The sequence below is a fragment of the Engystomops pustulosus genome, chromosome 3 (genome assembly GCF_040894005.1).
Source record: "Engystomops pustulosus chromosome 3, aEngPut4.maternal, whole genome shotgun sequence".
Taxonomy (NCBI): domain Eukaryota; kingdom Metazoa; phylum Chordata; class Amphibia; order Anura; family Leptodactylidae; genus Engystomops; species Engystomops pustulosus.
The window spans coordinates 174,089,523-174,100,708 of NC_092413.1; the positions used below are offsets into that span (position 1 = coordinate 174,089,523).

General features: G+C 41.1%; 1 long non-coding RNA gene across 1 annotated transcript; it reads left to right on the forward strand.

Annotated features, from left to right (window-relative positions):
- The first annotated feature begins 455 nt into the window (after positions 1-455).
- LOC140120622 (uncharacterized) lies at positions 456-9,537 on the forward strand. Its single transcript, XR_011853914.1, has 3 exons — positions 456-528; positions 2,931-2,991; positions 9,444-9,537. It is a non-coding gene; the product is annotated as an uncharacterized lncRNA (long non-coding RNA).
- The last annotated feature ends 1,649 nt before the right edge of the window (positions 9,538-11,186 follow it).

The following is an 11,186-nucleotide window of genomic DNA, read 5'->3' on the forward strand; positions in this document are numbered from 1 at the left end:
CTTGCGTGCCAAGTTTTGCTAGGCAAGTGGAAAAGTCTCAAATTTAGGGGCAAATATATGAAATGTGCACAAAAAAGTTGCAAAAAGAAAAGAAAAAAAGGAGAAAATTCTAAGATAAATGACCCCCTATGTGTTTCAATTAAACAGATATATTTTATATGATCACCTCCAAGCAATATATATCCCTTTATCACTATTCCTCTGCGTTTCTGCAGTGTTTGACATTTAATCATTTGTATTTGGAAATCCCAGGCAGCGCACTTAGGTGCTTCATGCAAAATATAGGATTAACTTCACTAATATTTTATTATGTGAGTGATAAACGGGAAGATGTATTGGATAGAGAATACAAGCTAGTGCAGGGAGGTTCTTGCAAGCTCCAGTGACCTCACATGTTGTATGGAAATCACCCGGGCCTTGGTTGCCTGGTGCAGCTGTGGTTGCTATAGGGATGAAATCATATGAGTATTCCATCTGCGGAAAGAAGGACAGCTTGGAAAACCCCATCACCTATGATGCATGAATAAAGTGAGAAAATAGCTCTCCATACTATCAGTCCCAACTTCATGAACTATGGCTAAGCTCATACAAAGACAGGTGATAAAAATAATAACTACATTCAGAAGAGTATTCTTCATAGTCATGTACTCGATAGAACATATTACATCAGTTCTGCTACCTTAAGAGCAACTAAAATAGCAATGGCACGTCAGATGGGTCCATTGTCTACCTACAATGTCATTGCCACAATAGATGAATACAAAAACAACAAAAACCAACCAACATACAAAGTCAACTCTGCATTGAAAGCAATACATTCAAAGGATCAACCATGTGTGGGTCCACTTTGGGATCTTTTTGTAACCATTTTATGAACAAGACTTCCAATACCGGAATGTCCAGTGAAGAATTTCCTCTTCAAGCAGGACACACTTGAATTGGTGAATTGTTGTTTTTTTTTTTTACATCATATTTTGTTTTATGATCTCCTTTCTTAGTCTGTTACCTGCGGGGATCTAAATACAGCAGGGGTGCAAAATTTTTGTTGGTATAAAGCAGTGGTGGCGTACCAGAGGTGGCACTCGGAGCCCTTTCTGTGGGCACTCAGGCCATCACCAGAGATGACTCCAGGTATCTTCCTGCAGTCCCAGACAGCCTAGGACTTGCTCTGCACAAAGCTATTTTAAAATGACAGTTCTACTTGGGACTACTGGATCAGTGGGAAGGTGTGGACAGATCTGGATTATCATTGTAGCTCCTACTCCGGCCCTGAGCATTCTTCCTGTTTATGGGACCTTGGAGGGAAACTACAATGATCATCCAAATTTCTCCTATTTTCTGCTTTATTGGTGTCCTCAGGGTGCTGCTATCAATCAAAACTGTGACAAAGAAGGGAGAATAAATCACAAATTAAATTTCTATGTTGGCACTTTGCGATAAATAAGTGGGTCTTCATTGTAGTTTGGGCACTCGGTCTCTAAAAGGTTTGCCATCGCTGGTATAAAGGATGCACTTTCATGCTATTCTGCTTCAAGGGGCAGCACTAGTGAACACAACCCTGGAAGCACCAGCTTTCCACAGTGCAGCACAAAACACTCCTCAGCTATAAAAATATAACCCAGAAATACTGAACAAATACTGCAGTCAAATGATGTCTAGAACAGACAACTGATGATAATTCAGACTCCAGACCAGGCGATAATTAATTATGGAGATCCCAGATAAGTTACTTAAAGGAAATATAATGCATATGCATATATATTATGAACATTTCTATACTTTCTATGATGGTAATATAGAATAAGGATATTTCAAACTTCCAAAATAAAAATACAATGTGGATTTCACACACCAGGCATATACAGCAATAACACCACTAACCATAAAACTCAAATGCACCAACAGTACAATGGGGGTAATTCATTAATGTGTCTCAGACTCTGACAGGGCAGAGCTGGACAACACTAGTCTATTGCTGTGCCAGAGTAATCATTGTGATAATTAATCTGAGACTGTCTAGTTCTACTTTTAGACCTGCTTTAGCAGGTCTAAACTGCACGCCACATTTTGGTGCACCTTTCTCAATTTTTTGGTGCACGCAAGAATTTTTATATGACCATACCCACTTTCTCCAAAACCACAGCTTCTTTCAGAAGGTCATTCCCCCTCTGTCGGATGAGTTGGAAAAGTGTCCAAAAATGGTCCCAGTTTACAGTTTTATCTTTACTTCTCTTTAAGAGGTACATAGTGGAGTAGGGATTCTTCTTACCAATTCTCCCCTTCATCAATTATCAACTAGACAGACCACAATACACATTGTGACTGCCTAAATCCTACAGTCTCTATACTGAAGACAAAAATATACTTTCTCTATGAGATTCATTTTAAGGCTCCCATAGACTTGCATATTTAAAATAATCTCCACGGCTGTAGGATTTATAGGCTGTCACAAGTTGCTACTCTTCAAAGGCAAATGCAGAAAATTTAAAGAGAACTTGCCATCAGGATTTCACATTTTCACCAAATGATAGTTCCCATGGATATTTTAGTACAGTTTCCAAATTTGCTTTTAGAATTAACATCACTGTCTGGCATCTGGGTCCCAGTGTCTTCATTAGTATTATCTACTTAAGCCTCCTCCTCAACTAACATCTGCATGAAGGAGGCGGAGGGTGGAGAAAGGAAGATGTAACAGAGAGGAGATAATGATGATGACACAGGGACTTGAAAAAACCCTTGTAACTCAATGCAGTTTGCTGGCAGGGAAACAAGTGTATTTTATATACTTTTTAAAGTTAGTAGAAGCAGTCATGTTTGTTATAAAAGCAGACAGTAATTAATATTAAAAAGTCTATGAGAAAATATATGTGCCTAACGACAGATTATTTTTAAGATAAGAAGAACTCTCACAACTTATTTCCTATTATAAGGGAAAAGATCAATGTTTGCCATGAAGAGATGCTTCAGGATTCTTGAGCTCAGCATGAAAAGGTAATTTATATGTCGACGCGCACCTCTATAACAATTATGATGAAAGTGTAGCCCTTATAAAGAATTGGTCAGACTAATCTGATTTTCTTTCGAGTAGGTGGTAAGTTCTAGAGTGGACCATAGTGAGTTTTAGAATGTCACATCACTTGGTCTTCATAATACTTAACGGCATTAGAGGCTAGTATATGAGATGGGTATATTGGGAGTAGAGGATGAAGTGTTTAAGTGGGTTAGTGATCAGTAATAGAAAACATGGTGGTTTTTACTGCGCCATACTTAGCACTGTAGGTCAAGCAAGTGAGCAGCACTCCGTTTCGTTAAATGATTTATTCACAGGTGGAAAATGCAATGTTTCAGCTAACTCAATGTAGCCATTCTCAAGCAATGGCTACATAAAATTAGCTGAAACATTGCATTTTCCACCTGTGAATAAATCATTCAACAAAACGGAGTGCTGCTCACTTGCTTGACTTATTGGATACTTTGGGGCTATCAAGTCGAACCCCTTTAAGCCAGCACCCACATTGGATTTTAATCCTATAATTCACAGTGCCGCCCTTCACTAACATTTGGTTTACTTAGCACTGTAGAATAATACGATGAATTGGATGGATGCACAATTTGTCTTTTTTATTGTCATTATACACATCTTTAATTGTATAGCTTGACTTCTAGAGCAAAGCTGGTTAATTGTCATTAAAACTAAAATTTACATCACAGTGTAAATGGGATAAATTGTTCTAGACAAATGGGTAGGACAGAGGCACAGACAGGCCTGGCGTCAGCACCTGGTTTACCCGGGCAAGTACCGGGGCCTCAGAGCTCCAAAGTGGCCCACCACAACGATGGTGCGCTGTATTACAGGGCCCAGGTTCGCCGCTGATTGCAGGTCGCATATGAGGTGAGTGGAGAGGTAGTGGGAAGGGCCCGGGGGCATCCCACTCCTGGCCCGTCCCTTTACCTCCCCTGACTGCTACTGAAGGACCTTAGCAGCCCCGCCATGCCCTACCCACCTCATATGTTGCTGCCCCGCCCTGCACAGCCCTCCACTCCCCGGCCCGCTCTGCGCTCCCCGGCCCACCTGCTTCACCTGTGGCCTGCCTTGCGCTCCCCGGCCCGCCCGCTTTACCTGTGGCCCACACGCCTTCCGTCTGACCCGGCCGCCCTCTCCTACGCGGTCCACTTCACCTGCCACCAAGTCCCGACCGAGTGACATCCAGCTGGGGTGAGTATGATTGCTACATATGTAAATGCATGTATATGTGTGTGTATGTATGCTGTATATAGAGGATGTGTTTGTATATATGCTGTATATCTGTGTGTATGCTGTATATGCTGGATGTGTGTGTATATATATCCTGTGTATGGTGTATATATGCTGTATATCTGTGTGTATGTGCTGTATATACTGGATGAGTGTGTACATATGCTGTATATCTGTGTGTATGTGCTGTATATCTTGGATGTGTGTGCATATATGCTGTATATCTGTGCGTATGTGTTGTGTATATACTGGATGTGTGTGTATATATGCTGCATAGCTGTGTGTATGCTGTATATACTGGATGTGTGTGTATATATGCAGTACATGGTGTATTTATGCTGTGTATCTGTTTGCATGTGTTGTATATACTGGATGTGTGTATATATGCTGTATATCTGTGCGTATGTGCTGTATATACTCATACCTCCCAACCATCCCGCTTTCAGCATGACAGTCCCGGTTTTTGGGCTCTGTCACGCTGCCACGGGGGGCTGGAAGTATGTCCCGGGCCCCATCCACTTTTTCCACTTTGTCCCGCCTCCTCAAGATCCCATAGGGGACCTGCCCCTGCTACCTCCTCACATGATGTCTGCACCAATCATGTGAGGAGCGAGCTCCGCCCCTGGCTGGCAACGCCCCCTCCGCAAGTCAGTCGGACTCCAGGGGAGAAGATGGAATTACTGCAGGTAAGAACCTGAGAGGACAGGGGGCCACAGGGAGAGAATCCAGGAGGAGGATAGAGGACAGGGGCGGCTGGGGCACAGGAGGAGGACAGGGGGGGCTGGGGCGCAGGAAGAGGACAAGGGGGGTGCTGGAAGCTACATGGGGGCTGGGGCAAAGGAGCAGGACAGGGAGGGGCTTTGGCACAGGAGGAAAGGAAGAGGAGGCTGCAGGAGGACAAAAGGAGGAGGCTGGGGGACAGGTGGAGGCTGCTGGGGGACAGGTGAAGGCTGGAGGACAGGAGGAGAAGGCTGGAGGACAGGAGTAGGAGGCTGGAGGACAGGAGGATGCTTGAGGAGGCTGGAGGACAGGAGGATGCTTGAGGAGGCTGGGGGACAGGAGGAGGATGCTGGAGGACAGGAGGAGGAGGCTGAAGGACAGGTGGAGGCTGGAGGACAGGAGGATGCTGAAGGAGAAGGCTGGAGAACAGGAGGCCACATTATGAGGAGGATAGAGAACAGGGACCACACCATGTTAGAAGGGGTGGGGGTAGGGGTACAGATAATATTATGTATACGTTTGGGGAGATAAATAAAAAAAAAGTGGAAAACGAAATGTAAAGGGAGGATAAAATTAAAAAAGGGGTTTTATATGTTGCAGATTTGCATTAGGGGTCATTATACGGGTCCATGGGGTTGGGGTGGCCAAAGTAAGGGGCACTGTAAAATGTGGGGACTGTCAAGGTTGGGTGGGACAATGGGTGTGGTTTAGAAAAAGGGGGAGGGGCTTTTGTCCCTCTTTCTCTCGTCCAAAAGTTGGGAGGTATGTATACTGGATGTGTGTGTATATGCTGTATATCTGTGTGTTCGTGCTGTATATTCTGGATGTGTGTGTATATATGCTGTATATCTGTATGTATGTGCTGTATATACTGGGTGTGTGTATATATGCTGTATATCTGTGTGTTCGTGCTGTATATACTGGATGTGTGTGTATATGCTGTATATCTGTGTGTATGTGCTGTATATACTGGGTGTGTGTATATATGCTGTATATCTGTATGTATGTGCTGTATATACTGGGTGTGTGTATATATGCTGTATATACTGTATGTGTGTGTATGTGCTCTATATACTGGATGTGTGTGTATTTATGCTGCATATCTGTGCGTATGTGTTGTATATACTGCATGCGTGTGTATATATGCTGTAGATCTGTGTGTATCCTGTATATACTGGATGTGTGTGTATATATGCTGTATAGCTGTGCGTATGTGTTTTGGTATTTTAAATTAAAGTTTTTTAATGTCGCTACATAAGTTCACTGTTAAGGGGCCCACTGAGGCTCTATCACCCAGGGGCCTACTAAAACCTGGAGCCGGCCCTGGGCACAGACATATCTGATCTACCAATGTCAGTATATAGCATAATACATAAGTAAATGTAATAAGATGAATTTATAAAGAAAGACTTGTCACCTTCTGCTAGTTATACATAACGCTAAAGTCAGCATGTACTGTACAAGGGAAATCCTTGTCTTCCTATGTGTACATTATTTCCGTAGAAAAATAAGCTGTTACACATCCACAGCTACTTATTTTAGCAATTAAAGAGATTATCTTGTGTTTTTTATTTTTAAAACAACTCCACATCTGACCATGGCTAGTCCATGGTATTGAAACTTAGTTCCATTCATTTCTATACAGCTAAGCTGCAATACTAGCACGAAGTAGGGTAAGGTGTGGAAATGTAAGATTTTGGAATTTTTTTCTAAATCCTGGACAACCCCTTTAAGAGCAAAACTCCACCGTTATCTAGTCTAGAATATTCCAACAATTGTCTAGTGGCTGCTCTTATGTCTGATAAGCTTAGTGGACAGTGGGGGTCATTTACTTAGGGGCCGATTCGCGTTTTCCCGACGTGTTACCCGAATATTTCCGATTTGCCCCGATTTTCCCTGTATTGCCCCGGGTTTTTGGCATACGCGATCGGAATGTGGCGCATCAGCGCCGGCATGCACGCAACGGAAATCGGGGGGCTTGGCCAAACGAAAACCCGACGGATTCGGAGAAACCGCCGCATTTTTTAAAAAAAAGTGTCGCGGGACATGCGCTTACCTTCACCAAGTATAGGATCGTGAACTCCAGCGGGCCTCGGCGGATTTCAGCGCAGCAGCGACACCTGGTGGACGTCGGAGGAACTGCCTTAGTGAATCGCCGGAAGACCCGAATCCACCGCAGAGAACGCGCCGCTGGATCGCGAATGGGCCGGGTAAGTAAATCTGCCCCATTGTGTTGAAATGCACAAACATACTGTATGCTTGTATACACACCATTTCACTTGTTGGGGTCTGCCCTATCTTGACAGCTCCAGATAACAGTGTCCCCATTTCACAATACCATCCGTATAATTATTACTCAGCTGCTTCTCATATACTAATGAATTATTCATAGACAAGTCCTAATTCATGCCCATTGCTTACTAAACGGTCTATTAAACATCTTTAACTCACAGTAGCTTCTATTACCCAAATAGCACAAATTTGGGATTTGGAGCCACCTTGCTAATATTAAAATAATGTATCTTATCCATATTATAGATTACATCCAACTACAACTCACTTATCGAAAAAAAAAGGATGACTTCTCTTAGGTGTTCACACATTGTAAACACTTTTCTGCCAAAGCCTCAACAATTTGATATGATTATTGTTGGTTGTTTTATGGACACGAAGGACAAACTCTATAGGGAGGTCTTCAACAGGTTTGCCAAGTGGAGTGAGAACAATAAACTCATCTGTAAAGGGAACCTGTCATCAGCAATTTGCCTAATCAACAACTACAAGAAGACTGTCAAGCAGTGTAACACCTTCTAGCTTTTGTTCCTTTCATGGCCCATGGTGGTGGCATCATCCAGAAAATCAACTTTTAGGTGAATGGTAAATTTGGCAAAAAGTCATGGAGGAGGAGAGATTAACACGTCCGTTGTTTAGGGTCATACGCTACACATAGTCCCATTACTTCCATTGGTTAATGCTCACAACCGATGCATCCAGCAAAGACAAGGAAAGGATAAGACTTGCTCTATAATTTGTGGCCTGTCTTTGTGGCTTGGGCAGCCATTTCCTATTGGAATCGCTCACATACCTATGACAGATGGGCTGCAAACAAGAGGTGATCTCTTGAGTTGTTGAGTTGTTTGGGGCCAGCAAGGTGGACTAGCTTCTTGTGAATGTGACCTTACAGCAACAGAAAAAATTGTAACCAACTGAGTACAATATATTGTTCTGCATGTAAGGAAAAGCTGAGCATCACATTCTCAAGAGTTTTTACCTTCTTCTGGATCAACATTTTATAATTACAGATGGTTTTAGAGGTCGAATAATGAAGAGCAGCTCAAAAATGTTATTCCAGAGGCAATCTAATTATATACTAAAAAAGGCATGTCAGGAATAGTCCTCCTTGTATGTAACTAGTCTACAAAAAGCAGGGAAAAGGTACGAAAAAGCGAGTACCTGACATTGCAATAGCAGATCATATTCCAAGTATGTAAATCTGCCTGTGATAAAGACAAACCTGTAAACTCTCTGCCTAGAGACCAAAAGAATGACTAGACCATTTAAAAATATCCTTTGTTAATGTTGTGTGCTTATCAAAGGGAAGGGTCATACAGCCTATGGTCTGGGTGGATGTCTAATTTGATAATCAATTCTATGTTACATTTTTAGTTGGAGCTGGAGGTTTTTATAGCTACGCTCCTTGTTAATTAAATATTTATTTGTCTGTGATTTTAGTAATGTTTTAATAAAGCAATTTTTTTTTCATCCAAATTAGTGTTGGTGCCAATTGAATGGGGTTCAACTGCCTATTTGAAATTTATTATGCAACATATAATCCCATGTTCCCTAGCGAAACATTTGGCATTGTAGGTGAAGTTTCTGGCATTGTTGACATTAGAAAATCTGTAATCCAGAAGAATATTATTGATATTCCTTTGTAACTTTAACTATTTGCCGTTGTGCCACTGCAAAATAGACGGTGCTAAGACATCTACTGCACCCTCTGGCAAGTTTTCCAAGGGGATATAGGCACCTTTCAATGGGAGTACCATATATTTCGGACTATAAGGCGCATAAAAAAATCCTTTGATTTTCTCAGAAATCAAAAGTGTGCCATATAATCCAGTGCGCCTTATATATGAACCGCACTTACAGACAAAAGCTGCCTTGAACTGTATACAGGTCTGCCACCTGCTGGTCATTCATCCTTATAATCAGGTGCGCCTTATACTCCGGTGAGCCTTATATATAAACCTTGACGTTTTAGCAGGCATTTATTGATGGTGCACTTTATAGTCCGAAAAATACTGTAAATAGGTGTTGAACCTGGGCAAAAGAAGATGCTCCACACATCGCGGCCAAATGCTTGGTAAGACAATCTGCAAATCTGCATAACATATTAATTAATGAAGATCTCTCAACATTCAGACCTCAAACTAATACAATCCCTTTAATATGTTTTCTCCTCCAGCAAATTTTGTTTAAGGTTTATAATGAGACAATCTGACTCGAAAAAAGTCTTTATATCTATGGAATTTCACTGAAGAGAAATCATTATACTGATAAATAGGTAAGATGGAAATTAGAAAGGAAAAAGGAAAGAAGTTAGAATGGAAGGCATCTAAAAAGAGAGGAAGGAAAATTAAAAAAAAAAGATTTTTTTGGTGACAGATGTTTCGGAATATAAAACAAAAGGGTAAAACTATTCTATCCTTCACACTAGGGGACACCCTGAATTCTGCTGTAAAAGGTAAGTGCACTTTAGCGGATAGTGAATATTTCTTCAACTGTTCACAACAAATCTGATGGAAGAAGAAAATATGCAGAATTTTCAGCTACATTTGATCACAATCTAACATTTTTGTCTCCTTATAAAGTTTGGGCATCTGATATAAAAACTATTTCTCCGCCATTTCCAGCGTCTTATCATCACCCTTCAGTCGGCCTGACTAAGGCATCAGTTCTGCTTAGCTGCAATCAATGACAAAAAGAGGAGCAGAACAATTGAGACTTATGCACAGCATGACTATAAATACTCCAGCATTCACATCCAGCCTCAAAAAGCGACACAAAAAATAGCAATAGTTTACAACGGTAGAAACAATCGAGCTAAGTTCTGCTTTAATTCCTCTCAATCTCCAATTCTGAAAATAAACTTCTTGCCTATTTGTATTGTATTTCGCTCTGTATTGGACATCACTTATTTCCTTTAGCTCATTTTTTGTATAGACAAGGACAGTGGAACTATTATGCTTTTCAGTATGATCTATCAATATCATCACATTTACAGCACCTTTTGTTCCATACACTAGACCTGAAGCGCTGAAGGTGCTCTTTATTCCTATCCCCTGGTCTATAGAAAAGGCCATGCTTGCAATTCATGTTAATTCTGCAAAAATACAAAGACGCCTACATCCACTATTACCAAAGAAATAAGATTTCTGAAGAGTCAATCACTAAATGCTTTATTCTTCTTGTACCATATTGCAAGAGAAAGAGTTAGATAAAGATGTGAGAGTATATAGTTAGAAAATAGTTCAGAACTGAATTTGTCATTTGTAAAACATAACCTCACAGCGTGGTAGCAGTAGTAAACTAGGTTATTACTTTGAACACACATTTGTACATACCGAATGAATACAGCATATCTGCAAACTGTATTTTGTAATTTGGGTTCCCCTTTGCAAGGGGGAAGACTTGGTTACTATGATTGATTCTAATTGCAATTATACATCAATTAAAGCACAACTGTATAGTATAAAAACTCTGCACTAAGCAAAAATAAGCAGTTCAATAATTTACAAAACAGCAACAGATGTGTTAGTGCTCTACTCTATTTAAAGTCCTTTTAAATGTAGCCAAGGAACAGTCTCACCAGTCTCTTAATAAATTAAAAGTTGAAGAAATACTCTGTAAATACTCCTGTTAATCTGTCCAATTCCCGTAATGTGTTCCACCGAAGTCCTCAATACATTCTCATGCTCGAGGTCTGAAAGGGGAACCTGTTCCGGGAATTTTGTGAACAGATGCGGATCTATTTTCATAATTTACTCTAATTAGCTATCTGTAGGTATTTAGCAGCTAGCAAAGGTTTTACTTTGCCCTCCAGGCTTATCTCCATTGTCCATGCTTCCTGGTAACCATGGGAAACTGTATAGAACAGCTAGAGGAGACAAGAGGCATGTTGGGAGTGTCAGTAGTAGAAGAGTGCAAA